Genomic DNA, 12,933 nt, shown 5'->3' on the forward strand with positions numbered 1-12,933 from the left:
GATGCAAATTTTTAGTGAAATTAAAAGGAACAGTATTCAACCCGATTTCCTTTTTACTTAAGGAAATCATGTTTTGGTAGGATTCGAACCCACGACTCCGTATTTGCAGAGACCGGAGCTCAACCAACTAAGCCACAGAACAAATAACGATTCTGCGGAATAGAAAGTCAAACTGACTCCGAAGTCACACTATATTCACTCCTATCTCTATTTCGGCTTAGATGTCAATCCACACTCGCGTTTGTGCTGGAGTCTTATTTAGTATACGTCGAGAGCTCGGCACGACGACGCAAGCTAGGGTACACTGATATATGTTGCCCTTTACTGGCCTTTACCAGATTTGCTGGAAAGTCGCATAAACATACAGAAAATATTCAAATTAGAAGGCACAGAATGTTGCAAATTGACAAATTGAGTGATGAATTTGTGAAAAACCCGATATAATCCACCTATGGTGAACAGAACCCTTCTTACACTTATTAAAATTATTGTTTATTATTTGTATTTAACATATTCATTTTGAGTGATGGACCAAAAGTTCTAGAAAATATTGTGGATTTGGCATCTAGTGGATTGGTTTCCAAAATATCATCGTGGACCATGGACTAAACTACCAGAAATGCCAGACAAAAAAAAATCTTACTTATTCTGGAATTATGTATCTTTTGTTAACTGCCAAAAGATCTTGAATCGATAAACAAATGGATAAGAAAATAAGCGAGATACACTTTGTCTAATATCTCTTAATCAGTCGAATAAATTAGCTCCGAAGTACTGGGTATTCATGGTTATGGTGTAAAAATGACAAAAATAATATATCTACTATGCTAATCAGTTTTGGAATTAGCTAGTTATTTTGGCTGTCCAGTTCTTGCATTTTTCCCACAACATAAAAATTCAAAGCTCTCATTTAATGTACACCGTGTCCAATAAGTTCTCATACAAAATACAAATTTAAAAATTATAATTTTATTTCACATCTGTTAATCATATTTTCAAAATGAATGCATGTATTGAAGGGCCACATAATACTGATTCAATAAAGCATACGTTTTAGAATAACGATATTTTATGTTTGTTTTTAGAAGCCTTGCAGTACACTTCGTTTTCTGAAATCCGTTTGCTCCGGCACGCAAGAAAAATATTCGAAAAGTTCTTCATTCTACGGTAGCCAAATAGAGTCCATAAGGTTAAATTTTGAGTGTTTATCCCCAGAATTGTACCAAATGGATATACTAAGGTTAAATTTAAGCAATTTTAGTGATGATATGGTAAAAAATTTCCAAATAAGCTCAACTTGGCTGATTTCCTTGAAAATTACCGTTATATTAAAGAAAAACATCATAAAACCTTAATTTTGAACAAAATTTACCACAATAGGGACACAAGCATGTTTTAGAAGTGAGAATGGTGTGAATCAACAAGATAATATGCAGCCATGCCTCTTTGACACAAAAAATTTCAATAAAACAGGTAAATGGACATTTTTGTTTAATTTACGTTTTATTTTGTACAACATAAAACGGCTTCGTATACTTAACCAATACAGAATGTTATATTTTTTCTCTTCTGGCCATAGTTGCTACTAGCAATGGTGAGGACAGGAACCTAATTTGTTTTAACCTAAAACCTTTACCTGTTAAAATGAGACGAAATACCAATGAAATAGCGTGCGTGCCGACTGAAATCGACTTACGACACATAAGCGATCAGCAGAGAAGGATAAAGGACAATTAATTCCAAAACATATGCTGTATTTGATCAATGTTAGTTGGCCTTTCAATAAATAAACTTACTTTGAAAATCCTAATTACAGATAATTCAATTTGATTTTGTATGAGAACTTATTGGACACGGTGTATTGTTAGTTTTCATAGAATTCCTGTTTATTTGTAATTTGTTATTTATAATTTTATTGAAAACAATAATCTTCTAGCATACACTTTATATGAGGTCAGCATTATTGATTGAACAATAATTTCCCATAGACTGGTCAAAAGCTTATGCAAGATAACAAACGAATATAATAATAAAAACCCGATTTAATCCACCTATGGTGAACAGAACCCTTCTTACACTTATTAAAATTATTGTTGTATTATTTGTATTTAACATATTTGTTTTGTGTAATTTACCAAAAGTTCTAGAAAATATTGTGGATTTGGCATCCAGTGGATTGGTTTCCAAAATAGCATCATGGACCATGGACTAAACTACCAGAAATGCCAGACACTTCCTAGAGTCTTGTATGGAATGTTTAAAAAATAGCTTACATATTCTGGAATTTTGTATCTTTTATTAACTGCCAAAAGATCTTGAATCGATTAACAAATGGGTAAGAAAATCAGCGAGATACAATATATCTTAATCAGTCAATTAAATTAGCTCCGAAGTACTTGGTATTCATGGTTATGGTGTAAGAACGACAAAAATGATATATCTACTAAGTTAATCAGTTTTGGCATTAGCTAGTTATTTTGGCTGTCTGGTTCTTCAAAGCTTTCATTTAACATATTGTTAGTTTCCATAAAAATCCTGTGTATTTGTAATTTGTTATTTATAATTTTGTTGAAAACAATAACCTGCTAGTATACACTTTGTATGAGGTCAGCATCATTTATTTAAAAATAGACTGGTCAAAAACAAATGCAAGATAACAAGTGAATATAATAAAAAAAAGAATTTATTGAAATACTCTTTGAAAGATACCTCGGTAACCAAATGTCCAATCCTAATGAAATTGTATAGGGCTCTACTAGAATGTTGTAGCTTTTATTTGGTGCCAGGATAACCGAAATCGGTTGACAGACGGCTAAGATATTTATTATGATACTTTTGGTCAAAAATCTCAAAAGGTTTAGTTGTATAAATCCGAAGTACTCTTAGAAAGATATCTCTGTAACCAAATGTCCAATCGAAATAAAATTTCTGGGCGATCTACTAGGGTGATGTAGCTTTCATTTGGTGCCAAGAGGACCCAAATCGATTGACAAACGGTCGAAATATTTATTATGATACATTTGGTCAAAAATCTTAAAAAGTTTAGAAGTATGACTCATAAGTACTCTTCGAGAGATATCTCGGTAACCAAACGTCCAATCGAAAAAAAAAATTCAATAGCGTTCTACTAGGATGTAGTAGCTTTCATTTGCTTCCAAGAGAACTCAAATCGGTTGACAGACGGCTGAGAAACGTGCGTGACTTTTTTTTTGTAACGCACATACACACACACACATACAGACATTTGCTCAGTTCGTCGAGCTGAGTTCATTGGTATATGAGACTCGGCCCTCCGGGCCTCGGATCGAAAGTCGGTTTTTCGAGCGATATTTATACCCTTCTTATGGGTGTAAGAAGGGTAAAAAAGGAATTTATTGAAATATTCCCCGAAAGATTTCTCAGTAACCAAATGTCCAATCGAAATAAAATTTCAGGGCCTTCTACAAGGATACTGGAGCTTTCGTTTGGTGCTAAGAGAACCCAAATCGGTTGACAGACGGCTGAGATATTTATTATGATACACTTGGTCAAAAATATCTCAAAAGTTTAACCTGTGTTACTCCCAAGTACTCTTTGAAAGATATCTCGATAACCAAATGTCCATTCCTAATAAAATTGTATAGGGTTCTACTAGGATGTTATAGCTTTCATTTGGTACCAGGAGAACTGAAATCGGTTGACATACGGTTGAGATATTTATTATGATACACTTGGTCAAAAATCTCAAAAAGTTTAGTTGTATAAATCCTAAGTACTCTTCGAAAGATATCTCTGTAACCAAATGTCCAATCCTAAGAAAATTTCTGAGCAATCTACTAGGATGTTGTAGCTTTTATTTGGTGCCAAGAGAACCCAAATCGATTGACACACGGCTGAGATATTTAGTTTGATACACTTTGTTAAAAATCTCAAAAAGTTTAGTTGTATAACTCCTAAGTACTCTTCGAAAGATATCTCAGTAACCAAATGTCCAATCGAAATAAAATTTCAGCGCGTTCTCCTAGGATGTTGTAGCTTTCATTTGCTGCCAAGAGAACTCAAATCGGTTGACAGACTGCTGAGATATTCATCAATATGTTAAATGTCAAAAATCTCTCAAAAAGCTAACTTATATGACTTCAAAGTACTCATCGAAAGATATCTCGGTAACCAAATGTCCGATCGTAATAAAATTAAATAGGGTTCTACTAGGATGTTAAAGCTTTCATTTGCAACTAAGAGAATCCAAATCGGATATCAGACGGCTGAGAAACGTGCGTGACTTTTTTGTAACATACGCACACACACATACACACACACATACACACACACATACACACACACACATACACACACACACACACACACACACACACACACACACACACACACACACACACACACACACACACACACACACACACACACACACACATACACACACACACACACACACACACACACACACACACACACACACACACACACATACATACACACACACAGACATTTGCTCAGTTGGTCGAGCTGAGTTGATTGGTATATGAGACTCGGCCCTGCGGGCCTCGGATCGAAAGTCGGTTTTTCGAGCGGTATTTATACCCTTCTTATGGGTGTAAGAAGGGTAAAAAATCGCGTTCTGGTGGTATGGAAGTGTCCATTAAGTACGTCACGCTAAAATTGGATATTTTCGACCCCCTCCCCCCCCCCCCCCTTCCTCCTTTGTACGGGTTTTTCCTATCCCTAATACATTGCTTGTCACACTTTTTTTACGGCCTTTACGTCGATCAATTTCACCCGAAATCACGGTACATGAAATTATTGCCTACGATATGTGAGTATCATATAGGTATAAAAAGTATCATTGATCGTCGTGGTTTTGCCACAGTAATTAGGTTTCGTTTATTTGATTTATGTTTTTTTTTCTAAAAATTTCCATTGGGCCCCACATGAAGGTTGGGCACCTCTGCGGTAGAGATTCCTCCAGGATTCATTCCTACATTCCTTCATTGATTTCTAAGAGGTTCTTTGGAGATTTCTCCCAAAACTCCTTCCGGCATTTTTCGGGTATATCTGCAGAGATTTATTTAGGAATTCCTCCTGAATATTTTTAGGATTTCACAGATGTTTTCCATGTTGCTTTGGGTAACTCTCGCTGAGACCGTCCCACTATTTACACCATGTCTTCAAAAATGTTTTAGGTGACGATTTTCTGAAAGTCCTTGCCAATAAAGAAAGAAAAATGCATTTGGTTACTCAAATTGATGGACCCCCCGTTAGTTAAAGCCACAACAACTTTTACGGACCCCTCGATTTTGGTCAATTGTTGGCTCATTTAAACCGTTATAACTCAAAAGTTTCTCTAAGAACCACCTTAAAACGAAATGTTGTTTAAAAGAGGAATGATAGAGCTACTTTTTGCAGATATAAAAAGTTGGGTCGGCCATATTGATTTCGACCGCCATCTTGAATTTATTTACAAAAACTTTTTTTTCGCCATGTTGGCAACCACCGATTTTCAAAATTTTTACATCAATTGAGAGCTGGGGCATTTATACACAACATATCAAAAATTTAGAGATGTATGTTTTTCCTTTCAAAAGTTATCTGCAGTTTTGTAAATCATATCACGTTTTCTCCATACATTTCCATGCACACCATCAACGACACGCAACAGCATCAGAGCAGGCGTAAAGAATGCACACACAAACACACCTGCAGCAAAATTTAGGAAAATTGGAAGTTCGTTCCCGTTTTTAACTGGTTCTCAATGATGCGGGCATTGTTTTCAAAACTTTTATAGTGTTTTGAAAAGCTGAAGCTTTCAGCTATTTATTAGTGGGTTCAGAGTTTCAATTAGTGCTCGTAAACACTGTGAAATAACGCTGCATTTATATAAACAGCCGGCGCCTGGTCCAGTGCGCAAAAGTGACATGATTTACAAAACTGCAGATAACTTTTAAAAGGAAAAACATACATCTCTAAATTTTTGATATGTTGTGTATAAATGCCCCAGCTCTCAATTGATGTAAAAATTTTGAAAATCGGTGGTTGCCAACATGGTGAAAAAAAAGTTTTTGTAAATAAATCCAAGATGGCGGCCGAAATAAATATGGCCGACCCAACTTTTTATATCTGCAAAAAGTAGCTCTATCATTCCTCTTTTAAACAACATTTCGTTTTGAGGTGGTTCTTGGAGAAACTTTTGAGTTATAACGGTTCAAATGAGCCAAAAATTGACCAAAATCGAGGGGTCTGTAAAAATTGTTGTGGCTTTAACTAACGGGGGGTCCATCAATTTGAGTAACCAAATGCATTTTGCTTTCTTTATTGGCAAGGACTTTCAGAAAATCGTCACCTAAAACATTTTTGAAGACAAGGTGTAAATAGTGGGACGGTCTCAGCGAGAGTTACCCTTTATTAATTTCCCCCGTGTTTTCCAAAGAAATTTCTCCTGAGTTTCCATCAAGAATTTCATCAGAGATTACTTCCGGGATTGCTCTTGGAATTGATTCAGAGATTTCTCCCGCGATTTCAGAGATTCATTCAGAAAATCCGCTAGGGGTTTCTCCTGGGAATCCTATATAGGTATTTGTTTTCTTGGTATTATGATGGGATTCCATCAATTTTTTTTCGTGAATTTCTCCTTGGATCCATTCAAGGGATTTCGGGGATTCCTGCAGGGTTTCCTCTAGGCTATTTAAAACAATTCCTTTCAAGATTCTTTCAAGGAGTAGTGCCAGATTTTTTAGAATTCCTTCAGGAAATTCTGTCGGGATTCCACTGGGATTTCTTCCGGTTTTTTTTTTCACGGTTTTCTTCCGGCACTCTTTCAGGTACACCTCTCAATATTCAGTAAGATATTCCTTCAGAGATTTCTCCCACGAGTTCATTATTCTTTCAAGGAAACTTTTTGAGATTCTCTGAATAATATCACCGAAAATCCTTTCAAAATTCCTTCATTCTCGGTATTCCTTTCTAGGTCTCTTCTAAATTTTATTTCCGGTTTTCTCCACGATGCACTCGAAGACTCCTCCTGAATTAATCACGATTCTCCTGAAATTTCTTCCGGAATTTCTACTAGAATTCCTGCTGGTATTCATGAAGTTTCTCCCAGGATTCCTCCAAGGATTTCTACTGGAATTACTCCTAGGATTTTCAACGGGTTTTCCCCCTATACTGGATTCCTCGCGATAATATTTTGGGGATTCCTGCGAGTATTGCTCCATGAGGACAAAGAGAGAAAAGGGTGGTGGTTTGGTAGGTATTATATTATGGAATCTTAATTTTCGGAGTTTCATACAAAAAAGCGTTACGGAGGGGGAGGGAGGGGGTCGAACAATACCGATTTTAGCGTTACGTAATAAATGTATGCTGCCTAAATATAAAAAAAAGTTTGGGTGGGATCAAATAAGGCTGGAAGCGTAAATGAAAGCCTCACGAGAGGTTCAGGGGGATTTCGGGATGATTCTGGGTTTTTAGAGGAGTAGAAGGTTCGAAAGGATTCTCTTTCTCTCTCTCTTCTCTACATATACAACTCATGTATATTCATATGTTCATAGCCATCGCTAGAACCAGAAATGAATTGCAAAAATTCGTTTCCCTTCCTTCCAACTTCCACAGCATAGTATATATAACGCCTACAAGTTATGCAACCAACGCGAACTGTGCCGCTTGTCCTTCATAGTAATGACCCCACAATCTATCACCTTACGAACACTATAAATAATCCCTATCCATGGATCGCATCCAGGATGCAAAATGTTCATAGTCATTGACTGAAAACAGCACGAATTTAAATGATTGTGCACTGAATATTCAAAACAAACAAATTCATGTTCACTCTCCTTCTTCACACAGTCAGTCAATTCGTAGTCATTGAATATGAAGCCGATCGAGAAACATCTTCATAATTACCTACGTTTATGGCTACGATTCTTTCCAAAAACACTCCAGAACAATCAAATGGGAAAAGATCTGTGTAAACACCGTCAAATGTGATCGAAACGTTAATATTTTATCAGCAATTTAACACTTATTAAAATGTTTACAAATATTCATTGACTTTCATTCAGTTGACAAACGAGTATCGAGCAGCTGAATATGATTATGCAGACAAGTGAATGAAAATTGCCGCGCGGTGAACTTCAGTTCGTCTGCTCGAAAATTTTGCGCCCTCGCATCACCGACCCAACGGTGACTCCCAGATTTCCCATCTTTTTCGTCTAACAAATACCCCAGTCCGTGCTGGTTGTGGGGATGCAGAAGTGCTCTCGGTCTTTAGTAGCAACAACCAGTACATTCTAACATTCCTTTCCCTTCCCAACTGACATAAGGACGTGGCCGGCGCCTTTATTGATCAAAAATGAATGAGCTGCTTAAAATTACACTTTGAGAATACGTGGAGTGTCCCAGCCCTTATTCATTTGGATCTCAGTGCAAATGGTACTAGCTCAGATCCATCACGGAAGAGCAACCATTGACATGTATAGTCAGATTTGATCGTTTTTATGTCTTATGCAACTACTGATTATCCAGGTTTTATATTGAATTTCTCAAGGAAATAACCCGTGACAAAGGTCAAAGGTGGGGGGGGGGATGAAAATCGGCAATTTTTGCGTGACGTAATTTATGGACGTTCCCATATTATAGAAGCCTAAGCACCACCCTAACCGGGTCCGTCTTTCACAACTCTATCTCTTTTTCGGCTCTTAGGGTCGATTTCTTCACCTCGGCTTAACCGGTAAGCCAGGCTTACCCATATAGTTAAACCTGGTTTAACGCTTAAGCCAAGGTGAAGAAATCGGCCCATAGATGCCAATCTCCCGCACTCTCGCGGCTGAAAGACGGACCCGGTTAGGGTGGTGCTTGGAATCCAGTTTGACTTTCTATTCCGCAGAATTGTAACTTGTTCTGTGGCTTAGTTGATTAAAGCGCCGGACTAGAGATACGGAGTCGTGGGTTCGAATCCCACTAAAACAAGTGTTAACGTTTTCAGACATTTATCTCTCAATTTGCCAATATAACGTTCTTTGCCTAAATACTTCAAGTATTTACGTCTATTTCAGACATATTGTCCGACTGGAATAGCCGGAAAAGCGCAATAAAATCATTGTGAAGTCCCTATGAGTATGGAACCAAATGATATGCGGGAATTTGCCGAAACTGTCAATGGCAAGCAGAAAAAATAACCCCGTCTTGATTTCAAAGCGGCGCACAATGCAGCGAACAGGTTCGAGTTATGGTCGATAATGGTAGAACATGGATCGATATCAAGGACAAACGTCTTGACATCCCGCTTCAGCAGTCCATCAAAACTTCAAACGCACAAATCTCAAGAAGCAAGCTTCACACAACAGTGCATTTTATTATTCTGTTCTTTCTCACTTGTGATAAGCTTAAAATAAGAATATCAGGTGAGCTGGTTTAGTTTACGAAGAGATTTGTGCCCTCAAAATCGTGAGTAGGTGCCAAAATCAGCCATTGTGGCGGCCATTTTGGGATTCTCACAAGTGTACTGATTGCTGATAAGATTTCGACGTTAAAAAAACATCATATTTAAAAAATGGTAGGTAATTAAAGGGTGATACGGTCAAAATTTGGTCACACAATTTTTTTCATAACTTTAGACTGCGTACACCAAAACAGCTGATTTTTGTACCAGTAATGCTACATTATATGTAGCTTATGCCATAAAATTTTCATCAAAATCGATTGAGTATTGGTTGATATATAGATAAAACCATAGACCTACCTTTTTAAAATTTTGTACAAAGGCGCTCCATAGTAAATTTTCGGAAATTTAAGGTCAGTAAAGCACAATTTTGATTATAGAACTACCAATACTGCTCCGATTTTTATCAAAATTTTACAGTATAATACTATTATGAAAATATGTTCTTAGTAAAATTTTGAGCCATTTTGTATGAATACTTTCAAAGTTGTAGCAGTTTGAATATGAAAAAAACTGACCGGGTGCCACTTAAGCAAATATAACTTTGTAACGGCTGGATCAAATTGAATGAAGTTTTTACACAAGATTTTGATATGCATACTTCACATACAGAAAAATTTTCATTGAAATCGGTTAAGTATCTCTGGCTCTATAAATAAAACAGTAAAAATGTGTGAATCCTTTTTGCACAAAATTTTAAAATTGCAGATCTCAGTGTTCAAAAATATCTCCGCAAATACTAGACCGATTTTGATGAAATTTTCATGGTACAAGCTATATATAATGTACCATTACTAATCCAAAAATCAGCTGTTTTGGTGTACGAAATCTGAAGTTATGAAAAAAATTGTGTGACCAAATTTTGACTTGACTTGAAAAAATTTGACAAAATTTGACCACCTAAACAAATATAACTTTGTAACGGCTTGATCAAATTGAATGAAATTTTTACACAACATTTTGATATGTATACTTTACATACAGAAAAATTTTCATTGAAATTGGTTCAGTATTTCTGGCTCTATAAATAAAAGAGTAAAAATGTGTTCTTATTTTTTAATCCTCTTTGTACAAAATTTTCAAATTGCAGTTTTCAGGATTCACAATATCTCCGCAAATACTGAACCGATTTTGATGAAAATTTTATGGTATAAGCTACATACAGGGTGTTTGTTTCCGGAGTGCAGATATTTTTAGGGTGAATAGGTCTCCATGAGTTATGAAAAAGTGCCCAAGGAACATGGGGTCGGAAATCACTGCTAAGTGAGTTAATCACATTTTAAGTTTTTTAATTTTGCTCATCTTTGAAACCCTCTATCTACTAAACTATCAGTCGTACCATCAATGTCAACGCTCGAATTGAAAGCTAATGACTTCTACTATCTTAGTCTCTTGGACGTGAACTTTGTAAAATTAGTCTAAAAGGCTTAAATTTTCAAAACATTGCAAAACATGTCGAAAAAAACAACTGTTTTTCAGACACTTTTGATGATTTTAATATGAAAACAAAACTTCTGTTAAAAAGTTCTTCTACAAAACACGCACGAACTTGTTCTCTAAAAATGTTTCTTTGACAGCAAAACTCTATCTTTTGTAGATTAGCTATTGCGCGCAAACCCCAAAATTTTATTCCCACCTTTGGGTTTCCGCGCCGAAGACCCAACGCCAGATTCGGCGACAAAGAAAACTGACAGCAGTCGCCGGACAGTTGGCAATCCTGATATTTGACGGCGGCCGCCCGGTAGTCATGAGAGTGGATTGTTGTCACGCAAATAGATCTTTTCGCTGAAAATGCATGTGTATTGAGTTATTGTTGACAGATTTTCTGCAGTGTTAGTGTGAAATTCAGCGATTTTCTGTATCGCGTAAGCCTTCGCTGGAAGAAAACGTCATGTTGTTTAGCGAAGCAAGGAAAATTTTCAGTGAAAAAAGCAATATTTTCAAAATCATTTTCTAGCTAATCTACAAAAGATAGAGTTTTGCTGTCAAAGAAACATTTTTAGAGAACAAGTTCGTGCGTGTTTTGTAGAAGAACTTTTTAACAGAAGTTTTGTTTTCATATTAAAATCATCAAAAGTGTCTGAAAAACAGTTGTTTTTTTCGACATGTTTTGCAATGTTTTGAAAATTTAAGCCTTTTAGACTAATTTTACAAAGTTCACGTCCAAGAGACTAAGATAGTAGAAGTCATTAGCTTTCAATTCGAGCGTTGACATTGATGGTACGACTGATAGTTTAGTAGATAGAGGGTTTCAAAGATGAGCAAAATTAAAAAACTTAAAATGTGATTAACTCACTTAGCAGTGATTTCCGACCCCATGTTCCTTGGGCACTTTTTCATAACTCATGGAGACCTATTCACCCTAAAAATATCTGCACTCCGGAAACAAACACCCTGTAAAATGTACCATTGCTGGTCCAAAAATCAGCTGTTTTGGTGCACGCAGTCTCAAGTTATGAAACAAATTGTTTGACCAAATTTTGACCGTATCACCCTTTACCGCGAGCTAGGGTCCAATGCAGATATCATTGTTGGCACGTTATGTATTCTTACTGATTTTCACATCCTCTCACTTCCATCACATGTAATCAGCTACATGACGAGGGAACCAATAGATGTGATCAACTCCGACTGGAAAATTAGGCTGCCAACGAAAGCAAAATCTGTCATCAAAACAAAGTGACATGAACATGAATTTGATGTTTTGCGAGTTTTCTGGGCTGTGGTGACACTCTGCTGCAGAGTGTACCTACAGCCAGTCAGTGTCGATTACAATGTGTCGCAACGGCACGGAACAAAAACGGAAAAAGTTTTTCGGGGGAAAAGCTTTCCTGCTCGTGACAGAGATTATGATTTTCAATTTTGTGCTGCCTCCCGCTTTTTTTTATACGTAATGGATGGCAACGGAGGGCGAACGAGGAATTTGCGTGCTCCACAGTAGCGCCATCATTCATGGAAATTCAACTTGAAAGATTTATACGACGCTTCAAGCGTGACGTTCAATCACATTGAACAGATGTGAAGCATTCGTAAACTTTGGGCTGATATGGCCCATCAAGATAATTCTAATAGCTTCCAGAATGTTTCGATCGTAAGCAGAATATTCTCAGCTTGATACATTTTTTTATAATTATTCTCGGCCTAATAAAGATAAAGAACACATGACCTACATATTCAGAATCATGATCTTACCGAAAACTTTTTCCATATGCATTGGTAGTAACAACAAACTAGAAGAGTTTAGTCTATTGCAAACCACGATTCTGTTGAGGCGTTCACCCACCCTTTGCTCCGAGGTCGACGATAGATTAGACATCTAATAACCTGATGGAGAATACTCCATCAGTCGAGTCGGAAAAGTTTATCTTGAGTGACATTTACCAACCGCAGCAGCAGAGCCCTGCAAATCCGATCGATAAATGAAACAAGCATCACATTGAGAACTTTCTGCGTTTGACTTGCGAGACTGATTGTGTAGGTTGTTCAAGAATGTTACCTTA

The 12,933-nt window shown here is 36.7% G+C and overlaps 1 protein-coding gene and 1 non-coding gene across 2 annotated transcripts in view; both read left to right on the forward strand.

The window, feature by feature from the left end:
• LOC109419765 (cyclin-dependent kinase 5 activator 1) overlaps positions 1-12,933 on the forward strand; it is a 148,656-nt gene that overhangs the window by 86,676 nt on the left and 49,047 nt on the right. The gene's annotated exons all lie outside the window — the stretch shown is intronic.
• Positions 8,889-8,961, forward strand: Trnas-aga (transfer RNA serine (anticodon AGA)). The gene has a single exon. It is a non-coding gene; the product is annotated as a tRNA-Ser (tRNA).

Source organism: Aedes albopictus, chromosome 2, assembly GCF_035046485.1.
Source record: "Aedes albopictus strain Foshan chromosome 2, AalbF5, whole genome shotgun sequence".
In the NCBI taxonomy this organism is placed as follows: Eukaryota; Metazoa; Arthropoda; class Insecta; order Diptera; family Culicidae; genus Aedes; species Aedes albopictus.